We start from the raw sequence: 25,252 nt of genomic DNA on the forward strand, positions 1-25,252 counted from the left end.
AAATCATTCTGGTGATTTCTCAAAAAAGTGGAAATAGTTCTATCTAAAGACCCAGCATAATACCCAAAAGATGCTCCAACATATAGCAAAGACATGTGCTCCACTATGTTCAGAGGAGCCTTATTTATAACAACCAGAAGCTGGAAACAACCCAGATGTGCCTAAACAGAAGAATGGATACAGAAAATAATGTGGTATTTACACAATTGATTTAATTTAATAACTACTCAGTTATTAAAAATAACTACTTCACAAATTTTGCAAGGAAATGGAACTAGAAAAATGTCATCCTCAGTGAGGTAACCCAGACCCAAAAGGACATACATAAAAAAACAGGATAAAAAATGAAGCAAAGACTGAAGGAAAGGAAAGCAGAGACTGCCCCACCTTGGAATCCATTCTATCCACAGACACTAAACCCTGATACTATTGCTGATGCCAAGAAGTGCTTACAGACAGGAGCCTAGTATGGCTGTCCTCCGAGAGGCTTTGCCAGCACCTAACTAAGACAAGATTTACAGCCAACCATTGGACTGTGCCCAGGGACTCAAATGGAAGAGTTGGGGGAAGGACTGAAGGAGCTGGAGGGGGTTGCAACCCCATAGGAAAAACCACAAATAGCAACTAACTATACACCTCAGAGCTCCCAGGGACTAAACAACCAACCCAAGAGTACACATGGCTGGGTCAGTGGCTCCTCTACATATGTAGCAGAAGATAGCCTCATTTGGAATCAGTGAGAGGGAAGGTGCTTGGTCCTGTGGAGGCTTGTTGCCCCAGCGAAAGGGGATGCCAGAGGGGTGAGGCAGAAGTGAGTGGGTGGGTGGGGGAGTTCCCTCTTAGAGGCAAAGGGAAGGGGTTTGTGGAGTGGAGACTTGAAAGGGGGATAACATTCGACAAGTAAATAAATAAAATAATCTATTTTTTAAAGTGATGACAACAACAAAAATATCTTATAAAGCATTTCAGTAATGCCCATGACACAGTTTTGCAGTAGAAAGTCTGTTCTAATAAGGTGCTCAATTATTCTGATTGAATGCTTTTTATTTATGTACTTAATATTCACAGCATTGTGGTAACACTTTAAACAGTAAACAGTCTGCAAAACATTAAGGAAAACCAGATGGTTTCAATTGTCCCTTTGAGATGTGTGTGTGTGTGTGTGTGTGCTAATTTTCAGTTTAATATTAATTATGAAACTACAGTTAGCTTCACATCTGTATTTGTCTCTATTCTCTGGGTTTAAAAGAGGACTTCACAAGTGTTCAGTTATGCTCATTGTAAACATCTGTAACATCATGGAGGAGAGTTTCACATTTATATTCCAAAGGCCAATGGAACTAAAAAGTATGCTGTGTCCCAGCTGAACTATAAAGTTACTGATGGGATGCCATCAGCTCCTCCTGTAGTTTCACTGGGATGGTTTTAGGTTACTGCTCATTAATGAAGAGTTGAGGATGGCACTATGTAAATACAAATGTAAATGCTGCCACCTGCACCAATGGTCTCTCAATACTATTCATAGACATGCTCAGAGTACAGCCCTGTGTTAGAACTGAACACAACTGTAGACACTTAATAGGTTTTGGACGAGACCTGACCTGCATCACATTCATTTGATGTTGTAAAGCCTTGTTTAAAGGCAGACTTGCCTTTCCAACAGAACCAAAGCAATGCTCAGAAGACCAGGGCAGATAAATCTTTCCCTTTTCCTTTGGATCAAAAAATTTTTTTCCTCTCCTATTGAAAGAAGAAAAGGGATTTTTGTTTTGTTTTGTTTTGTTTTTTCTGGAGGGAGTGGCAGTGAGCTTTTCACTGTTGCACAGTGGTGTCTCGCTATCTAAAGGGAAGTGTGGGCCGGCTTTTACAGAGTTACCTACTGCCGTGAGAGACCCTCCTTCTGGAGTTTCTTTTTTCCTCTCTTTTATTCTTTCAATCTCTCTAATGCACAAGTATGACATGTAAGGAACTGGTAAGACTTTCTTCATCAGATTTCACTCATGAATGTATAAGAACTGGAGCACGGAAGATTTTTATTCCAGATAAATGAAGAATATAGAATTCGAAGCCTAGCTGTCTAGGTCTTTCCCATTCTCCCCTAGAGCGCCATTGTTTCTATATCTGAACAAGACTACAGTTGTCTAACATTGAATCAAAATTTATGTATCAGTCTTTCTTTTTTTTTTAAAAAAGTAAAATTTAGAATTCAAGAATATTCTACAAATGCCAATGTTTACAATATTCACATTAATTTCCTTAGGTGTCCTCATTCTCTTTGGTAAGAAGACAATTTTCAGAAAGATGATTTTTTTTTTCCACCATGAAGGAAGGTCCAGAGATTGAATTCACTTCTTCAGTCTTGGAGGCAATCACTTTTACCCATTGAGCCATTGCATCAGCCCCTGTTGTCTTATTAATAGTATTAAATTATTGTGGAGGAGAACAAAGATTGCTGTGAGCTAGCTGAGTATGTGAAAACTGCTATCTCATAGGCCCTCCTCTGGTTCTGTCTCTGGAGACCTCCAACAGGCCTAGAATCTGGATGACTTTGCATTCCTTTGCTTTACACTGTGTTCTACATCACATGTTATGATGTAGCTGAGGAAAACTATGCCAACAGATATCATATACATCCCAGTAAACTTCTACTGTGATGGTTTATATATATATATATATATATATATATATATATATATATATATATATATATATATATATATATATACATGTATATATATATATATAGTTTGTATATATATATGTATATATATATATATATATATATATATATATATATATATATAGTTTAGTAGTATGTATATATAGTAGGTTAACAGAAAAATGTTTCCTACAATCTCTAACGTTTAGGTAGTTGGTCCCTAGTGGTAGGTACTATTTGGGGTTGATTAGAACATGTGGCCTTGATGGAAGAAGTATGTTACTGAGGGTGGAGTTTAGGAACCTAAGACTTCACCCTCTCCCGGTTTGCTGACCATAATTCATGCATTTGATTTAAGATATGAGCTGTCAGTTTGCTTCTTCAGCCTTCATGTCTCCCTGCTCCTTTGTCTCCCCAACGTGATGCTGGTGTGTGCATTCTTATCTCTTATTAAGCCCAATAATGTCTTCCTTCTCTAATTTCCTCATGGTGTTTTATCGCAATGATAGAAAAGTAACTAATATAGCATACTATTATATTGTAAAACTAATCTAAAATCTAAAAGTATCAAATCCTTTCGAACTATTTTGATTAAAAATAGTTGTTTCAAATTGTTACATAGGATATTCTTTTATTTAGGTCAGGTGAATTTCAAAAATTTACAGCTATTGTTTTTAGTTAAGCAGATATTTCAATATGTACGATTATAAGAAAAATAAAGGTGTTAATGTATAATTCAATTTATTAAATTCTTTTATTTAAATTATTTTAAAGGGAAAAATCTACATATGCAACCAAAGGATTCATCTCTTCCAAATTTTTTTTGTTTCTTTTCTGTTCTTAACTCTGAGATGTAAACTCGTATAATGTTTTAGAAATTAAATATACTTTGCTTTTTGTATGTTCATAAAGAATATATAACATTGTTTTAGATTTTTCTGAGTTTTCAAATTTATGTTAAGTCCACTTGTCTTAACACCAAGATGTGATACTATCAACTCCAATCTTAAAAGACTTTTAGGGTTTGGGGTTTTTTTAATGATGGTATAGACATTCTTGTGTGGGTCCCTGAGTTAATTGTACAATCATTTCTGTATACGTTAAAAAAACACTGCGTGTAAAAAAAAAAAAAAAAAAAAAAAAAAAAAAAAAACAAAAAAACAAAACACTGCGTGTAAAATGTGTGTATATTTACTGTTGTTTTTGATGTAACTTAGGAAGTTAATGCTATTTTATATTGGAGAAGGCTACTGAGCTTTGAGCCTCCACAAAATCTGTGAAATACTCAGAGTTTGTCTAGGTGAAATGTCCAGTTTTCACTAAGTTTAATGAGACCAATAACTTTTACTCATGCTCAAATTAAATGACTCACTTTAGAATGGACTGAGGCATGCATCAGAACCCATAATTTCACATTCTCTTTTGAGAATAGAATATTGTCTGTGTAAAGGAGTGTGTCTAATTTTGAAAAACAGTTACGCAGTTTCTAAAATGTTGCTTGGGAAAAATATGTGAACCAGAAATACTATTTTTATAGATGTACTCAAGAGAAATAACCTATTCACAAACCAACTCATACATTAATTTGAATCAGTATATCATGTAAAACATCCCCAAACTGAAAATCATAAACATTCACATTAAATACTAATAAAAATGTGTTTCCAATAAATCAATAATGAAAAGGACATTATTAGATGCTTGGTAAACTGTGAAAAAAGACTTAGAGCCTTATAAGAGTTGATAGAATTCAATCATAAAAGATCAACATGTTGAATAATTCTATTTTAATAAAAAATTCCACAATATGCAAATCTATGTTGATGGGAAATACAACAGTGGTTGATTACAACTAGATGACAAGTGACAATTAATGAGATGATATTTCTTTTCAGAATGATGAAAACATTCTCAATTAGATTATGGCAGTGATTATACAAATTTTCTTGTTACAATAAAGTCTGAATGTTAAACAGATGAATCTTATGAAATGCAAATTGTGTTTCAATAAGGCTGTTTAATATATGCATTTTTGTAGATAGTCAAACAAAAAGCCTTTTAAGGTTGAGCATAACCATGGAACTTTCAATGACATCTTATTCTTTTTCTTATAAAATGTAAAATTAATCTACTACAAGATGAGAAACAATATTGACCATAAAATAGAAATCCAAAATAGATATTTTATATTTATCAGACAATGTAATAATTCTCCACTGGATAATGGTTCTTAAGGTACTGGATGTTTTTTAGAAGTGACTTTTTTATGATGACTTACCTTATTCCAATGGGAGTAAAGAAGGTAAAATTATAAACCATTTTTAAAATGTATAGATTGTTTTGTTAATGGCTGATTTTTATTTTTCTATTCTTTTAAGGGCAATATATTATAAACATATATGTTTATAATAAACAAAAGGTTTCTCAATTTATAACTGCCTTGTCATACTAGATACTAAGACTTAAGGTGTTTTAAATTTGATGTAGCAAAACAGAAACATTAAGCATAGATCTTAATGAAACTCACTTCTGAGTTGTAGTGAAATGAATAACCTGTACAATATGCTAGAAAAATAACATCTGGATGGAACATGAAAGTCTGAAAGCAAAGAAAGAAGGTATATAATACAGAGGGAAAAGTTAGCAGAAAGGAGGCTGGGGAAACACAGAAGGCTATGCAAGTATGGAAAATTACAAGTTGAGTTCTGCCATGTTGCTTCTCAGATGGTTAGTAGACATCCAAGAACAGAGCTGAGTCTGAAAATCATAGGAAACTGTAGGACTAGGAATATGATTTGTGTTGGCATAGTAACTGTGCAGAAACTGTCATTTCTACACATGCAACTTGTTGAAATCTCCAGGGGCGTTCCATAGGGAGCTTACACTATTAAGAGGCAAATGGAAAAGAAGGAAACAGTCAAAAAGACAGATTAAAAAAAAAACTCTATGATCTTAGTTTCAAACCAAGCATGTTCAGTGGCTCCTGCAAAAGCTGTGCAAAGGCCATGAAGATACAGCCATTACATATAATGTAAGTCTCACCCTACTTCAGAAGCTACCGGGTAGCAACAGCAGACCACAGAGAATTCAGCCTCTTCAGGTTTAAGTTGCTCTCACTTTAGCACCATCTTAATGATAACTGTCAGATTCAGTGAAGTTGTGAGAGTCTCTCACTACGATTTTAGTCTAGAAAATAAAGAGCAGAAAGTTGCCATATTAGGAGAGAACATTTGTGGAGGAATGAGGAACACATGCTTAACATTGTCAGTTGAGGGCTAGAAATCATATTATTTGATGGTTAACATGCTGTTTTTATGATAGAGAATTGTGCTTGCTGATAAAACCACTCTTGCACCTTCTAATAAAAGACTTCTTGAAAATAATTTAACATTGCCTTTTTTATCATCTATATCCAAATATTTTTTATAGATAGCTAGTAATGTCAAGGCTATTAAAATATCATATTCCAAAATTAATAAAATTATATTGCTTAACTACACAATGTTAGGCAATAAACACAGGGATTTCTGTTTCTATGCATAATAAATTAATGATCAAAGCACATAAAAAATGATTTAACCTTAGGTTATAAAAAGGTTTCTATCCCTTTTAGCTACTTAAGAAACAAGACTGAAAAAAAAACCACTAACAGCTCAGGATATGCTTATTTCAATTTGTGGCTTCAGCATTCTGCTAATCTATTTATTCTATTATTCTAGTATAGAATCCACCCTGGAAAATGGAGATTGATACTTGGCATTCTATCTCTTGATGTCACTAAACCATATGGCCACCCTTACTTCTCTCCATACTGACTAGTCTAACTTCTCTACACAAGGTCCCAAGGCAGACCAACACATTTGGTTGAAAGTAATGGTGAATCAGAGACTACTTAGAATCACTCAATCTGTTTCTGACCATTTGTCCAATAATTATAACCTCTTTGTATGAGACGTATACTTGATTTTAGTTCATTTTAAGATGGTGGGGTCAGGGGAATAGTTTCTTGTGATGTTTAGAATGGAAAGAATCAATATATTTTAAGAAGGAGGCCTAGACTGTCTTTTTGCCAAGCATTTTAGATAGTAAATGGTGTTCTCTTAGTACACTCTTTTTCATGTATTGTTTTTCTCTTACTGAAAAGACATTGACCACTGATTGGCAGCAATATTAGATTTAAGTCCTTAAATTCAGCTTTGAAATCCTTTTGTATGTTTAGATATAAGCATACAGATCTAAATGGACAGCGTGGGTTTTATTTTCTATCCTCTGGATTGTGTTAAGGCTCGTTTGGCTGTAGAGATTCAATATGAACAGGGATAGTACAGAGAACATTTTTTACAGAATTTTGCAAGTCTTAGATGATAAAGGAGGAGAAGCATCTGCTAACAGTAAGAGGTAATATGTGGCCCTGATGTAGAAATGGAAAATATTAACAGTTGAAATAGAACAAGGAAATCAAATAGACATGAAGAGAGGATTTATACAGGAGAATAAAAACAATGACAAATTGAGTCGGTTATGAGGAAACTCCCTGTTCTGTCACTTGGAATAAGAAAACTTTGAAAGGAAATGGAGAAGGTTGAGGACATGTTATTAAAAGTTAAAGAATGGAAAGTTCAGAAAACCCATAGTAACGCCCCACAGATCCAAAGAAGTTAAAGAAGAAGGAAGGCCCACGTATGGATGCTTGAATTCTACTTAGAAGGATGAACAGAACAGTCATGGGAAGCAGAGAGAGGAAGGGATATGCATAGGTGAGGGTACAAAGAGGGAAAAGTGAGAGTAGGGTCTGGTATGGAGAGAAACACGGGAGGGTCTTAGAGGACCAGGAGAGAACAAATGAAGATATGCAGCTGCCAGGGCTTGGGGATGGGAGATTCTCTAGAAAGCCTAAGAAACCCAGGATGATGGAGGCTCCAGGGAATCAATAAAGGTGACCTTAGCATAAAAATCCAACAGGCAGAATATGAAACCTTAAAAGGCCACTTCCAGTACGCAGACAGGACTCCCAAAGGAGAGAGTGGGACACCTAACTACCTACAAAAATTTTGACTCAAAATTGATCCTGTTGATAAAGATAGAACAGAGACAGAAGAAATGACCAACTGGTGAGTGGACTATTTTGAGACCTATACCAGGGGCAGGTAACAGTCCCTCACACTATTAATAGTGCAGTGTTGTGCTTTGAAGACAGGAGCCTGCAGATTTCTGAGAGGCTCTACCCAGCAGCTGACTGGAACAGATACAGATACCCACAGACAACTATTGGATGGATGTTGGAGACACTTATAGAAGAGTTAGGGAAAGGATTGAAGGCTTTCAAGGAGATGCCAAATCCATGGGAATACCAACAGTGTTAACTAATCTGGACCTCTGGGAGCTTCCAGAGACTGAGCCACAAAAGAGCATGCATGGGCTAGTCCAAGGACATGGACACATGAAGTAGAGGGATGATAAGTGGGTGGATGTGCCTAATCCTGCAGAGACTTGATGCACCAGGGTGAGGTGAGGTGATATAGGGGGAGGATGCCCTGTCAGAAGTGGAGGGGATAGGGAATGGGAGGAGGAACTCTGCAATGGATAACTGGGAGGAGAAACATCATTTGGGATGTAAATAAATAAAAAACAATTAAAAGTAAAAATAAATGTTTAAGTTTGGAGAATTTTGGGATGGTACTATGGCCTTGAAGTCACAGTAGTGTTACAAAGTAAGACAACTATGTTCTTGTCACTTTTAAGAAACAAGCTATCTGGGAAGAATAAAAAGCCCATTTATCTTAGAATGTGATTTTAGGAATTCCTGAACTGTTTATCTATTCTGTCAACTCTGAAAAAATTAAAAGCTTTTGGGGGAATATGTTGGTATTGATAGAAATTTGACACATGCTTTTGCAATTCCTGTTATTTTACTCAAATATCAATTCAAGGAACTCATTAGAATCACCTGTCAATCTACATAGTTTCCCTAGGAGAGGCTACTTGCAGGGAACAACACACTATGGCCAGACATAATTTACTAGAGCTACATCAGTTTCCCAAGCTATTAGGTAGCAATCATGATGTACATAGATCAGGCTTGCTGTGAATTGAGTGACCTTTTGTAAGATGCTCAGCAGTGTGCCTGGCATATAGAAGGCTCCTGGCCAGGGATCTTAATCAGTGTATGTAGATGTTTTTATTAATTAAGAGCTATTTCTTTTCAGGAGTAGTGCAAAGTAGAGCAAGAGAGATCTTGGAGGCATGGCTTTTTCTTGAAAGTGCTGAGCTACTTTCTGTCTTGGGAATTGGGGTAGACTTGTGTCTAACCTGTGCTTGAGTAAATCCACTCAGAGCATGCTCTTTACTTCAGAAGGATGTGAAGCTCCACATAGGAGAACATCAATTATTAAAATATAATTTTTTAAAGAAAATGACTTTTCCTCCACTGGAAGTCCAACTCTTCGGTATCAATTCTGTCTTTGTCATAATTCTAAGAAAAGCCTCTTACTGAAAATCTTTCAAGAACATAAAGTCAGTGATGCCTTCTAATTATTTGTCAGGACCAAAACTTATCTTTGTTTCTATACTTTCATCATTTCTTAAAATCATCACCCAATAAACATCCAACTATACACACACAGCTTGATTAAGCATCATGATACAGAACACTGCCACACCTTTGTCCTTCCTTCAGGATTCTTTTTCTGAAGTAGTATTGTTACAATTCTCTCTGAAATTTGCTAGAATGGCAATTATTCTATATCTGTGGGTAACCAGATATAAATCACTGTACCTAAAATCTAGTCCAAAAATTACTAAATTATTATTAAGAAATTAGTAAAACAATAGCCAATTAAGTTTTAAAATTAAACTACTAATTTTTTATTATGAAAATTAAATTAAAAACAAATATTTTATTTCAAAATAATCCCTCCTAAATAGCAGAGAAATGACTTAGCTCCTGAAATCATCAAGCCACAATCTATAGAACATACACATGTCTACATTTCAAACAAATACCACATACAGGTCTTCAAGATAAAAAGTAAAATAAAAAACAAGAAGACCTATCAACAGTGGGCATTTTTACTGAGTTCAACTATATTTTCTTGTGATCTGGTCACCGTCTGTGTTAGTTCATTTTGTAATAAAGAAAACAACAAAAAAGAAACCAAAACACAAGCTTATAGGTTTTCTGATAGAGGTTATATCACTAAATACAATTACCATTGTCCTCTCACAAAAATAGAGGTGCTCTTCATGTAATGGCATTTCAAAAAAAAAAAAAAAAAAAAAAACCTTTTAGGCTTTGGAAAGAACATTGCTGGGTTACTGCTCTAGCAAGAGTCTTGTACAGCTTCTAAAAATATTCACATAATTTTAGAAATAGAAGTTTTTTTTTCTTACACTAAATTCTGTAAGAAAGCAAAGATCTCTCGTTTTCCTTTTTTATGAAATTATTTTGTTTATTTACATTCCAAATGTTGCCCCCCTTCTCAGTCCCCCTCCTGGATTTCTTTTTTTTATATAAATTGAACAACTTTATTTTCAAAAAACAAAGATAAATGTACAGATTTTAAAAGCATTTTTGCATAAAAGTATATGAATACATTTTTGTCAGTACTTGATTTATTTTAAGGTTTAATAGTATGCATTAAAATCTTACTAGTTACAATGAGCATAAAGTACATGTATAACAAGATGTAACCTGAAAATAGTCAAAGTTTTCTTGGTGTATAAAGATTAAGCATAATGGTTTTCTTTTTTTTCTTTTTCTTTTTTTTTTTTTTGGCCTTTGTTTTTCTTGAACTTCATATAGTCTGTGAGTTGTTTCTGGGGTGCTCAGAGCTTTCTGGGGTTAGTATCCAATTATCAGTGACTGCATATTATGTCTGTTCTTTTGTGACTGGGTTATCTCACTCAGGATGATATTCTCTAGATGCATCCATTTTCTTAAGAATTTCATAAAGTCATTGTTTCTGAGAGCTGAGTAGTACTCCATTGTGTAAATATACCACAATTTTTGTTTCCATTCATCTACTGAAGGACATCTGGGTTTTTTCCAGCTTCTGGCTATTATAAATAGGGCTGCTATGAACATTGTGGTGCATGTGTCTTTGTTGTATGTTGGAGCTTCTCTGGGGTATATGCCCAGAAGTGGAATAACTGGGTCTTTAGGTAGGACTATGTCCAATTTTCTGAGGAATCACCAGACTGATTTCCAGAGTGGTTATACCAGTTTACAACCCCACCAACAGTGGAGAAGTGTTCCTCTTTCTTTGCATCCTCGCCAGCATCTGCTGTCATCTGAATTTTTGATCTTATTCTCTCATGAAAATAATTAATGAAATCTCTTTAATTATTGTTTGTCCTTGAACCCGATACTAGTTTGATTTATATTTTGAGTTGCATTTTTATTATAGAGTGTCACAAACTAATAAATACAGTTTTCAGCAAAGGGTTGAATACACACACACACACACACACACACACACACACACACACACTAAGAGAAATCAGAGATTCTACAGACAGATTTTCTAGGGAATGGATTTGAAGAATTAGAGTCTCTGGGGTGTTTGAGTACTCTTCCAGGTACACAAAAGGAAGAAATGATCTACAGTGGAAGAATGAGGTGCATTCTTTCCAATCTGACCCTTGTAAGAACTTATAGCAGCCACTCCCACTCAGACTCCTCCAATGTCAGCTGAACACTGACTCTCGAAACCATTCTTGTAGGATATACTTAGGACATGCTTGGCAGTTGCCTAGTTTGACAAGTTGTTGTTTAATAGCTCATGTCCCATCCATCAGCTGAATAGGTTAAATGTACAAGGATATGAACAGGGCTTCTGGAAGACACACTGAACCTGGTGAAGTTGAAACCCATAAGAAGGTAGAGTTGAACCACACATTGCCAACAGTTCTTGTACTTAACAGAGCTATATAGCCTTAGACTGAATGCATAAGGCAACAGGGAGTCTTGTTGGTTATAATCTTGAGTAAGGTCTTCAGCCTTTTGTGACCTTAACTTTCTCATCTCCACAATGGGAAGCTTGTCTTTGTCTCATTATGTAAAGGGATGCATGTCTGTGTGTTTATTGTCCCTGTATTCCACCAGCTGTAAATTGTTAGCATGCTTCTTTGACTTACATTCCAGTTATGTGCACTCTATTTCTTTCTTTTATCTCTTTTTTTATTAGATACTCTTAATTTCCATTTGAGATGTTATCCCTCTACCCTGCCCCGCTCCCATCCCCCCTTGTACTCCAGTTGCCTTCACAAAGGTGCACTCCTTTCTCATCCCCCTCTTCACCTCATTGACTTGTCATTCCCCTTGTCATTGGGAAAATGGTGCACTGTAATTCTAAAGTGATACCAAACTAATTACAGTATATTGGATATTCTGTACAAAGGTGAACTTTAGAGATAATGACAGAAAATTAATTACTGAATAACCAATAGTGGTTATAGTAGGTAAGGACAAAGTTTCTCCAGCTTACCTCATAACTAAGATTTTGTTTCAAATCAATCGAAGGTTAGGATGAATTTTGTTTCTCTTTGATTTGGATGTATCTGAAATTTCTTGGAACGTTTTAAAAATATTGCTCTTTTCTTTCTGTTTGTCATTTAATCTTCTCTAAAGTTTTGTTTGATTCTGTCATTCACTGTCAGGTTTTTCCACAGTAACTGTCATTACTAAGTTTACCTGAAAAGTCAGTACTACTTGAGTTGGGTAGAAGATACTCCTGACCTTGATCCTTCCTACCTATGAAATCATAGTGACTGTCTCACTATATTTAGGTCCTATAATTAACATGCCACATTAGATTTGAGCCTTCCTCCCAGTAATTTTCTCATTTTTTTTCTCCTCTCAGAAGGACAGACCTTCCTGAGTCCTGCACTCCATGGGAGCTTCACAATCACCTCATGTCGCTCCAGTGTGTTCTTTGGTTTTCAGCAATTCTTTGTCTTACCTGTTATGTGACTGGACATCCGAGTTTACAGTCCACTCTGCTGTTCAATACTAGAAACTTTTCTCATAGATTTATACAGACTAACGATTACTGTGTCAGCTTCTCTCACCCCAAACTCTCCATACTTTTGCTCTTTCCATTCCTGGAGAAAAGCAGAATCTCTCAATCACCCAAATTGACAAATAATGGTTATCTTATATGTTACATTTTTCTGTAGTATTGAATGTAATGTCCTCCATCACAGCCTACTAAGCCTATTAGACTCCTTGCTCTCTCCACACTTCCTTCTGACCGCAACCCTGTGTCCTCACTATCCTCCAGTTTCTAAATGGAGTACCCTGCCTTATATTCCTTGCACAGCAAACTTCTTTCTATATCAAAATCCCATTTCGATGCCATCACTCCACAGATACAGATTATGAAATAGGAAGTGGTTCCCTAAAGTTATCCCTGTAAATTTATATTGAGATAAGGCTTTCGACTGCTCTAAGTTACTCCAGGAATCTGGTTTTTTAGGCTGGCCCTGGCCTTGAGAGACCTGCACTTTATAAATAATTTTGACTCTACCTGGAGAATGAAAGGTAACTCTGCCATCGAGTGAACACACGTCTTGTTCAAAATCAACTGTCTTGTAACAGCTCTACTATACAGTGATAAAATGCCTTATTCCCAAGAGTAGAAAGAATTCCAACCTAAAATTCATTTGAGTGAACAGAAATAATAGATGCACATAGATATGTCCAAAGCTTATCTTAGTCACAAAGACCAAGAACTTACCATACATATCAGACCAAGGAAAAGGAGTGGCTCCCTCACTTTGACTCCAGTAAAAAGTAAATACTCAGCTCTGTGACAATGATCTATATCCATCCTGTCTCCATATTATCAAACGTGTGCAATGGGTAACAAACAGAGAACTCCTGGTTATCTTCGGTGTATCAGTTTGGTTCAACTCCCAATTTATCTCCCCCTGCCAATGGGAGTGCTTCAGTTTGCCTTAGTTCCATGTGTTAATGCTGCCTCATCAACAACTGTCTGCCTATACTTCTGTCCTTCTGTATGGACTTGTTTTCTACACATCCTCCTGCTTCTTAACCTGGACCCATTGTTGTGTCTTCATTGCTGTACCAGGACTCATCTATCTTGTTCTGCTCTCAAGCTCATGAGCTTCTGCAGCCTGATTTACAGCAGCAATGTTTCCCTGAAGCTCTGGAGCAAGTTGCTCATTGATAGGGACCCTACTTACATTTCTATCAGCTTACTTCAGAAACCCCTTGAAACAATTCCTCAGCCTCTTCAGATCTTCATAGCCATTCCATAACCTACATTCACATAGCCAGATGGAAAGATTTATTGTGTCCTGAGAGCTGGATTTAATCATTAAGATGGGAATAAAGCAACCCGTCTTTGACTGTGCCACACTCCCAAGGAAAGTGAGATTGTCTGTCAGATCACTGCCATTAAAACTCATGTTTCTTGTGAGTTTATGGTTATTCAATAAATTCTGAACCTGAGGAAGAACAGAGCATCTTTGTGTATGTATTTCACATACTGCCCTCATAGCAATCTGTTTATTATTTTCTACAAAGGCCAATTTTATCCCAGCAGTTACCTCTACAACTGTGAATCTTGAAGATGGAAGTGTTGCTTTAGCTCTCATGAACTAATGTTTAGTTCAGTATTTGATGCCAGGGACAAGTGCTGCTTTCCAATCTTCCTTACAGGCCTGACACTATAAACTCACTACCTCATACCCTGCTTACCCAGATCAAATGAACCGAATGTACTGAACTCAGTATTCCCAACCTGTCCGTTATAGTCAAAGTTGCATTTGGAGATGACTTTTATTAAGCCCCAGACTTGACCAGAAATGTTTATAAGTGATTTCTAACACTGTGTACACTTTTGGTGACCCAGAAAACTCATGGGATTATGGTTCTCATCATTTCTTGATCCTTGGACCTCAGCATTTAGAATACTCTAAAATGAGAAGTTTTAGCCATTATCACAAACTCTTGTCATATGCTCTGAGGCCTCTCTTCATTTACAATGCTTCAGACCAGATTTGTGCTGCTTGGCTGAACAGGCATTACTGAGTTCAGTCCCACTTCCCTGAATCAATCTGGCTCACTATATCCACTGCCACAGAGAATTTAATTTATAGGAATACAAAGCCAAAGTCATACAAATCAACATTTACCTACCTTATAATTCATATGTCTATTAATAATATTAATTTGTAATGAAACACTATAAATAGTTGGTTTACACTTATTAGCTTGTCAATGGAATGTTAATTTCCTATTTATTTTGTTTACTAGTTTTGAGTTTTTGAGGAGACTTGGTGCTTATATGAAGCAACAAATAGAGATTCTATCCCATCATAATGCAACAGACCTTGAAAATATCACATTACTTCTTATTTAACAGGATAAGTTTGAACTTGAATTCCATTATAAAAATTATTTATGTAGCAACAAAAATATTCTGACCTTTCTTTTGTTTAAGAATAATTTCTAGCTGATGATTTTGTTGTCAGTCTGTATGACCTTTAATTTTCATGTGAACTGAATGAAATATAAATATTCACTTTATTTTTATAAGTATAAGTATGAATAGTCTGTTGCATTTCCAAACATTACTCGTCTAGTTCATTAGTAGTTTTAAGACTTAAAACATATACTTCAGCTTTTGCACAAAAGTACTTTTGGCTACACACACACACACTCACATACACACATGCACAAGCATACACAAATACACTCATGGAAACATGCACACATTAAACTCCACTGGAAGAGGAATTCCTAAGGCAAACAGAGAGAGTGAAGGAGTGATCCTTCCTTGCATATAAGCACCTCCCAGGATACTGGAGCTACCTGGAAAGCTGTGGCCACATCAAGTCCTGAGATGGGAAGGTGAGTGCTTCTCCCTGTCATCCCAGCCCTTCTAGCATAGTGGCAGGAAGAGGCAGAGTGTGAAGCTAACCTGTGCTGTGCAGTAAGACTATGTCTCAAGACTAATCAAGAAATGGACTGATGCTGTGCTGAATGAACATGTTCAGGCAGATTAAAAATGATATTTTGCATTAAGTAAGTCTTTTACTCTTGTTGTTTATTTTGATCAAAGTAATGGGGAAACAGGTCTCAGTGTCAACTGCTATTAAAATCTGAAAAAGAGGCTCCAGTTTGAAACTACAGCTCATGCTGGAAGAAAAGTAATCACCCCACGTGAGCCAGTTTCAATTTCTTCTAAAAAATAATCAAATATAAAAACAAAAGATGTCTCTCTTACAAATGCTAAGGAAGATTTTTGGTTTGACTTTTTGTATGTGTGGTTGAGAATGGATCCCATGGGCTCAGATATTTGAAATGTTTGGTAGCCAGATACTGGACTTTTGGGGAAAAGTAAGAAAGTGTGGCCTTATTGGCGAGGGGTCAATGGGGGGGGGATGAACTTTTAGGTTTCAGAACCCCATACCAAGTCTCCTCTCTCTCTCTCTCTCTCTCTCTCTCTCTCTCTCTCTCTCTCTCTCTCTCTCTCTCTCTCTCTCTCTCTCTCTCTCTCTCTCTCTCTCTCTCTCTCTCTCTCTCTCCTCTCTCTCTCTCTCTCTCTCTCTCTCTCTCTCTCTCTCTCTCTCTCTCTCTCTCTCTCTCCTCTCTCTCTCTCTCTCTCTCTCTCTCTCTCTCTCCAATAAATACTTTCCTTTATAAGCTATGGTTATACTGTCTCTTCACAAAAGAGCAAGTGACTAAGATATTCGCCTTCATGTTGGGTCAGTCTCAAAGCTTTAAAGGACAACACGGTCTCCATGCAGTGTCATCACCATTGACGCTAATTTCTCCAATGCTCCCCGACACGTAGCTCTAGAAATACTTTTTCCCGCTATGTATGCACTAAGTATGTTTGATTTTTCAGTGCCAAGACTCAATAATTTTCTGTTTTTGAAACTAAAATTTCAATTAATGGTTGGAACCACAGAACTCCTCACACATTACTGTTGTGTGTATTGTATTTTGACATACATTTGTCCAGTTTGTCCCAGTAAAACAATAAAGGCTGAAAGTCACTATTTGTGTCTAGAAGTCATCTGTCCTGTATCATGTAGTCAGGTAACTCTCTTATTGATGATAGTTGGTTATTTATCACATGATATCAAGGATTATTCACCTTTGAAGGTCCTTTACACCTGAATTTGTTATTGACACCTACACCTGAAACTGAAAACAAAGAAGCCTTTCCATAGAGTGACTGTTCCAGCAACATGTATTTATGTGAAAATATTATCATTAATTAAAAATGTTGATAATCACTTTGGACATAGAGCAAGTGCTCTTGATGTCTGCCATAGTCTCTCTTTTAACTTGATTGACCCTGAAAAGCTTGAAGCAAAAGTTGTGAGACTATGAAGAAGTAATTTTTAAAGGCAAAATGTATTTTAGAATAATCCAGGAAGTGTTTGGAAAGATGGTTTGATCTGACACTGTTTTCTATACATTTAGTAACCACTCAGGAAATTTAGTGATGTGAGACTAAATAAATCACAGTATTCCATATTTGGAGAGGATTGTGAGGCTCTCAAATTGAGTTATGCACAGAGCAGAAGTTATTTGGCTCATTGGAGTTAAACTTTGTAGAAAAATAAAGAACCAGAATAACTCAATCACTGAAAATAGATAAAACCAAAAAGAGACATTTATTAAAATCCATAAGACATTTCCATTTTGCTAAGTACAATTTTATTCGAAGCAAACTTTGAGATTACTTTTGAAAAAAGAATCATACAATGGAACTTTTAAATACTAATTTAAAATTGATTGCAAGCTGGACAGTGATGGCACGTGACTTCAATACCAGTTTTTCCAAAAGCAGAGGCAGGTGTATATCTCTGAGTTCACGGCCAGCCTGATCTACAGAGCAAGTTCCAGGACATCCATGGCTACCCAGAAAACCTTTATCTTGAAAAGGCAACAACAACAACAACAACAACAACATAATAATAATAATAATAACAATATATTAATGTTAAGTTTTTTGAGGTACAGATTTATTGAACTTTAGAAGTGTGTCTTATTGAATCCATTCTCTCTGTTACTCCATCATCATCTCTCTCTTTTTTCTCATCTCTCCAGTGTAGCTGTTTCTTAGAAAGACAGGAGATGTTGAAAAGGCTAGAAGTGTATAAGCCATTCTGTTAGATTGACCACCATGTGGTAGCCATGGCTTATTGAGATTGGGGCACAAAGAAAGCAGAAATTGTTTTATATCAGTGAGTTCTTCTTTGTCTTCAACGGCTAAACTTAATTTCCTGCAATGTAAATTTGGGAACAGCACTTGCTTTCTTATTTTTATCTAGTAAAAGGTCGAGCTTGGCTGTACTTAGAGGATGGTAAAGCATCAGTAGCAGGTGGGCACATGATCCTGATTCTAAAGTGATCATAAAATTAGTCGCATACTCTCCAAACACAGAAGAGAAGCACTGTGATCTATTTTTTTAATTATGTGAATATAGCAGATGTAGCAAAATGGAAAATATGCATAGTTATCTTGCCAGCAAAATGAGTGCTCTAGCGTATTTTTTATGCTCAGGAATATGTCCTCAAGGGAAAATGTGCGCTTTCTCGTGTTGTAGTGGGTGAACATTTATCTTCTGGAACTTATTTCTCTGGAAAGTTAAATAATATACATAATTTATTACTTAACGATTTTTGATGTCTGTGTTTAAATCTGCGTGGGTGCAGGTTCACGTGGGCACAGATGTGAGACCAGGGACAACTGCAGAAGTTGTCCATCAGCAGTTCTGAACCTTGTTCTTTTAAACACTCTGGTTCTAAACATGAAGCTTGTTCATTTCACAAGACTGGCTGACATGGAAGCGATAGAGGTTTATCTCTTCAGTGTTTTGCTACAAGTGTGTTTTGCTGGATCCCTATCTGGTGTTTGTTTTTTCCTCTGGGTTTTAGGATCAAACTCATCAAACTCGGTTCCTGTGCTTATATGGACAGCACATACTTTACTGAATAAAGTATCTCCCTGGACCTATCTGTTATTTGCATAAAAGTAAGGCAAATTTTAGTGATCATTTCTTAAACAAGAAGAAATGTCTTTATATCAACAATGTAGAAAGTTCTATTAGAAAATTTTGTATTAAAAACAATATTTTTAAATGTTTAGTAAGTTTGATTTTACAATGATTTTTATTTCTGTCCACATTACTATATAATTTCTAAGTTATATAATTTATTATAGATATTTTTGTCCCTTAAATGTGATAATCATTCTGCTATTATTAGAAGGGTAAATATTTCTTATCGGGACAAATATGGATGAGAAGTCCATTTACCTTTGGGAGAACTTTGAGGCTAATATCTAACTTTTCTGCCTCTTACTACCTGGAGAACATATTTTGTATAGTCAGGATCCCTGAGCATCCATTTAGCTGTCATGATTAGGGCCATAGCTTTAATAATATTTACATCCATTACCTGCACAGTCCGTCAATGCCTCACCCTCTCATCTTTGCCTTGCTCCTTAGTCATTAGCCCTTGCTTCTCCTTTCCTGTCATTCTACAGAAGACACAGAAAGCAGGCATGCTGATGCATGGTGCTCAGAGCTACTGAAGGTTTTGTTTGGTTAATTTGGTTACACTACAAACATCGCGATCATCTGAACTCCATAAAACACTGATTGTTTTTTCCTTCACCACATTTAGGTTTCTCAGGAATTATTGATAACCTTGGTTTTTACTGCCTGTAATATAACTGTGTGTTCTCTAGGCATACCTACATCTAACGAATGTTACAATAGCTACTCTTGTCCTCCATTTTGAAATGGCATCTCCCTATTGCCCTGTCCAGTGGTCTGATAGGGTAGCTTTTCTGTTTCTGTGATAGTGTTATGATATCCAATCTCCTGCCATTTATGTTACTCCTGTTTCTTAGTCTTTCATTTTAAACTATATGTTTCCTTTATAATGAACCTGGAAATAGATGGATGCTGCATGTGCTGCTGTGCCTCATCCATGCCAGTTTTAGGTGGAAGAATGCAAATTCTGCCGCGGAACATGATGCTGGTAACTCAGCACAATTTTAGCTTTTGTATTGACTTCATGAGACACAATGTCTCCTCACTTTCATTTATTTTCTCTCTACGTATTGAGGAACTACTAGAACCATATTTAGACTGTTCTGAAATTATAAATGTGAAATTGTGTCACATCCATTATGTGACTATTACATTTCTTTTTTTCATTAGGCTATGGTGCCTTTCTAAGGATATCCATGTCAGACCGAAGCAAACCACTCAAAGAAATAAGAATGAAAACCCTATGCAAACTGACTTCATCATGCTAGATGAGACTTCACAGAGTCTCATGTCAATAGTTTCATTGTCAGCATATTTAATACACAGGACAGTTTGGGAGAAAGTCTCTATGCAACAATAAATACAGTTTCAAGTGAGCAATAAAGCTTGAGGTGTGACTATATAGAAACTTCCTTTCACTGTACATGTGACAAGGAGGGTGGGTTCTATAACTAAAAGACCCAGAATCTAGTGTATTCTCTGACTGGTAGCACAGAGGTCAACAGGTCATAAAGTATAACATTTCCTATAATGATGGGTAATGGGAAACAGAGAAAAGAATATAGAATGATCATTCTGGGGAATTAGGGTAAAGTCTGCCTCAACACATAGCACAAAAAGGTCATCAGATTGTTAGCAACCTCTACTCTCAGATTTCTGGATAGAATGCAGGTATTTAATCTTTTCTCTTCCATTTTTAATGGACACCTCCATGTAATTAAAGGTCCCAGTTCTCTTGGTGCTACTCTGTGAGTCTTCCTGCCTTACATTCTCTCAATTACTTTTTTTCATTATTATTATTATTGAAACTTTAGGATCATGGTATTTGATCTTTTTTTTTTTTTTTTTTTTTTTTTTTTTTTTTTTTTTTTTTTTTTGTCTTTTCTATACCATCTGTAATGCTTTTCCACATGTTAGGAGAGATTCTAAAAACTCTTTCTTATTTGTAAAGAAATGCCTTTATAAGCCATTTTAACTTTCAATAGTTCTTTTTCTTAATGCTCCCTTTAACATACTGTCTTCTCTTTCTTTGGCTGTCATATTTCCAACTGAGAACCTAATGTGTAGGCTACACTCCCCTCTTTTCTCTCCCACCTTCCTTTTCAGAAACTTCCTCCTTCATCTTACATATTTCTTTTGTTTTGTAATTTGCCTCTTCTTTATTTCTCCTACTAATTGAATTTTCTTTGCTCTATCATCATTTATCTATTTTTATTTCACTTATTAAAATTATTTTTATGGTCTCCTCTCCTTATTCTTAAGAATCTATTTAATTTCTGATGCTTGTTTTACTAAATTCGGGTAAAAAACATAAATTTGTTTACTATGCATATAAAAAATAATCTTTCTGCTCCTCTTCTTCATCTTTCTTCAACATTGTCTTTGTCTTCTTTTCTCTTCCACCTTTTTCTCTGTCTTCTTCTCCCTCTTCAGAGAGCTTATCCAGATAACATACCTCTCTCAGACCAAAGCCCAGTCTTATTTACATATTAATTTAGTCATTTGTTCCAGGTTCCCTTTTGGATATCCCACAAATCAGCCTTCCATGACTCAAGCCCCCTTATGCTTAGAAAACAATAGGAATAACCTTTTTATTTTAACATTGCAACAGAATTCAGAAATCTGCCTGCCTTTGTAAGCACACATAATGAGTATCTGGTGGGATCTTGTCCTGAAATTATCATTTTCATCATATCTCAGCCTGGCCTAAACTCAATTTGTCCCAGGCTGACCTTTAACTCAGGAATCTACCTGCATTTATAAGCACAAACAATAAATTTAGCTGGGTGGGTTCTTGCCCTGCAATTAACACTCCTCAAATTTTTTGTCTCCTTTCTTAATATCTTTATGACTTGGTGGCTCATAGTGCAACTGTCTTTGTTCTTTTAGGTCTACATAGTCTCTCATATAATTCATATCACATCTTTATATTTTGCATATTTGGGAAATTATTATTTTTTGAACTCATATTTTCAGAGTTCTTTCCCACAATCTTAAGACTGAAGGTCACAGGTTCTACTATTTGACTGAGATGCTAGACACACCCTTGCCTCCTGGACTCATGCTGTCTCTAACCTTCAAGGAGTCATTAGTCTTGATGGAGTGGATATTCCTAATAACCTTGACAGGGAGAATATTTCCTGAAGGAGGAACATGAAGTAAAATATATTTTGATACAAAGAAGCCTCATGCCCAGCAACCATCAACACACATGCCCTTCTGACTATGTTCTAGGGATGGAAACCATGTCATGACATCCTTTCTATGACCATGCAAGACTTGGCAGTCAACTTTACATTCTGACATATTTCCTGCCTATGTATCTCCTACCTACATGTGATCATGCACTTCTGATGTAGTTGGTTCAAACAAACTTGTTTATGGGAATAAAAATGTGTGGCTTGTTATTTCCCAAGAACTATAGCTTCCAGTATTTCAGGAGGTTATCTTGTCTTTGGGTAAGTAGGGCTTAGAGGTTTACTTTAGCATGTACACCCTCTCACTGGGTAGGATCCTCACTATCAACCACAATGGCACCTTAATCATCAACTTTCATTTTACAAAACAATAAGAAAACAGTGTTTAGTTATGTAAGCCATCAAGCCTGTGGATCCTCCTCTTTCCCTAGTGAACACGCAGCTTTGCTTGCTGTTCATCAGTTCCTCCATCTCAGATAGGAGCCCTTAAGTAACTTTCAGGCCAATGGGATTCTCTTTAATGATAACCTTTTCCTCTGTAATTTTGTCTAGATTATTAGTATTAAAATATTCACTAAAATTGTCTTAATTCATATATGGGATAAACAAAAAATTACTGATTAGAAACTTTAGGGGTGGATAGTAGAGCCCTCAAAAATATTTAAATGGATGTGAGGTTTCAACCAAGCTTCTAAGGAATGGTAGAAATTCAAAATAAATATACTCCAAATAGCAGCGGCAGGGAAATCCTGGGAGGTAGGGAAGGTCTTTCTTGCTTTGGCACCTCCAGTAACACATTTAACTTTTCTATGCACCAGTGGTTCCAAAGACTTAATTAACAAAACTGTCAAATAATAAAATTATTATGATATAAAAATCGAAAACTGTTCACAAATAGTTTAGGATAAAATGAACAAAGAAATATATATGTGATACAGCTGGGTATCAAGGAGAACAATTGGACCGATATTTCAAAACCCACATCTATTTGAGTTCATTTTAGAAATGTCAAGGAAAACAAGATAGTATTCTTTTAGAATTGAGTACCAGTGGTGCTAAAATATTTTAATATATAGGAAAAATAAACATTTTGACTGGTAGTGTCTTATAATACTTTAAGTGTGAGGTGAGGTTGGCATTAAGATAATGGTAGGAATATTTGAAAAATTAGAAATGTAATAACCAAAGGAATATAGATTCTCTGGTGATGAGTAATGGGTTGAGTGCTTAAACTCAAACATGATTATGAACTTTAAAGCCCACCCAGGATCAAAGCAAGGAACTGGCAAGTAATAATGCAGAAATGGCTGCATTAGTTTGTTTTAAGTTATTAGGTATATGCTTGTGTGCATGTGTGTTTATGTATGTATGTGTATATATGATTTGCTGTGTATGTATGTGTATACATGCATGTATGTGCAACATGAAGTGGAGGTGGTGTGGTGTGTGTATGTGTGTGTGTGTGTGTGTGTGTGTGTGTGTGTGTGTGTGTGTGTGTGTTTTAATATGGGAAAGATAACTTATTTTTGTCAAAGCCAGTTATAACTGAGAGTGAACTGTGACAGTTTCTAATTATCTATAATTACATGTGCTTGGTAACAGGTGGAAAAAAATTAGAGCTTTGGGGATTGAAATGACAGACAAGTAAAATGTAGGTTATGTACTATCTAGACTTTAAATTTGTAATTTAATTTAAACATCAATAATAGAGGAAAATAAGAGTTTTTAAAATTAAGCAATCAAATTTAAACTATGAGAATAATATATCAAATTTTTTGGAGTGTTTTTCACAAATTTCAAATAAACTCAGAGGGCTAGGCTAGACAAAGAACAGTATTTCCAATTTTAGGTAATAACAGTTTCCTTCCAATTGACATTTTTTTTCTTTATTTGACAACCTTCCTCCTACAAAAATGATAGCCTTCGCATAAATTATGTCCTAAAACAGTGGGCCTCAACCTCTATGTTGTAATTCTTTTGGGGTCACATACCAACTTATCATGCATATCAGATATTTACATTATTATTCAAAAAAGCAAAATTACATTTATGAAGTTTCACCAAAATAATTTACTGGTTAGGGGTCAACATAACATGGGGAAACTGGACTAAATGGTTGTAACATTAGAAGGTGCTTTAAAGCAAGCTGACAAGGGCAGAGATAACGTGAAACTTTACATCTTTTATAATCGGTAAATTGTAAAATAAAAATGATTTCTTAAACATCTGTCTTGTGAAATTAGACTTCAACTCAAACTTAGAGTTCTACAAAAGATGGAAATAAAAAGAAAATTTTAATATATTTAATGGGCAAGAATATACTACTTTTAACAGAATAAAAACAATATCCCTGAATTATGAAACTATATAATATATAATCTTGTTTTCATTATTTATCTATAACTCATTTTAAAGTAGTCTCCCAAGCCACATTAAACCACAAAGACTTTATTGTTATGATAGCTTTAGTGACAACTCAGCTAAAAGACAAACAAAATTTCTGTTGTTAAGTCAAACCTTTATTCTCACATAAAACAGAAAACACAGCATTTTGGAAAAGCAAATATCACCTTCACTTCCCAGAGGGCCAAAAAGGACAGGCCAGTCTCTGTGGTAATATTATAATTTAAAAAATATATATACTGAATGCCGTGTGAACTAATTATATTTAACATTTTTGAGCTTATGATGCTAGTCATTGGGTTAAGGAAGATCCAGTCTTTTAACTACCATCCATGGGTCTTCTGAATGTATTTGAATTTTTCGGATGAGGGCAACTGTCTCACTGTTACAATCCGTAGTTTTCAAATGATTGTACATAGGCATCTCATAAAAAGAAGAGTTCAACATTTCTACTTTCACAGCATTCCCTGTGTGATTCTGACAGCCACTGGAGTTACGTAAGAGTGAGCAGTAAAGTTCACCCAGATAATGGGCGGCAAAGCTGGCATTTCAGCATAGCCCCTGGTGTGCTCTAGAATGTCATGCTACATAGGCTTCAGCAACATACATATGCCTCCATGCACATGACAGGCATGTCTAGTATCTGTGGCATGTAATTTAAATTGTTTTTTTTTCAGAAACAGCTGTCTCTCATGATACTTGTGTCTAAATAGCTTTAGTGAAGAAGTGTGCTGTTAACACAAGTGCAATAAATACCTACAGTGTTTTAGTGATGTCACTGTAGACTTACTAGCAAAAACCTGGATTCAGGGCATTGTAGACATATGGATAAAGTTGATGGATTGCTACTTGCCTGCCAACTGCCACAACAGAAGCCCTGGAAAACTGCATGTGGCTTCTCCATAGATTGCAGTACAAGAAAATGAACCTCAAACAATGTGCTGACCAA

Source organism: Micromys minutus (genome assembly GCF_963924665.1).
Source record: "Micromys minutus genome assembly, chromosome: 21".
NCBI lineage: Eukaryota > Metazoa > Chordata > Mammalia > Rodentia > Muridae > Micromys > Micromys minutus.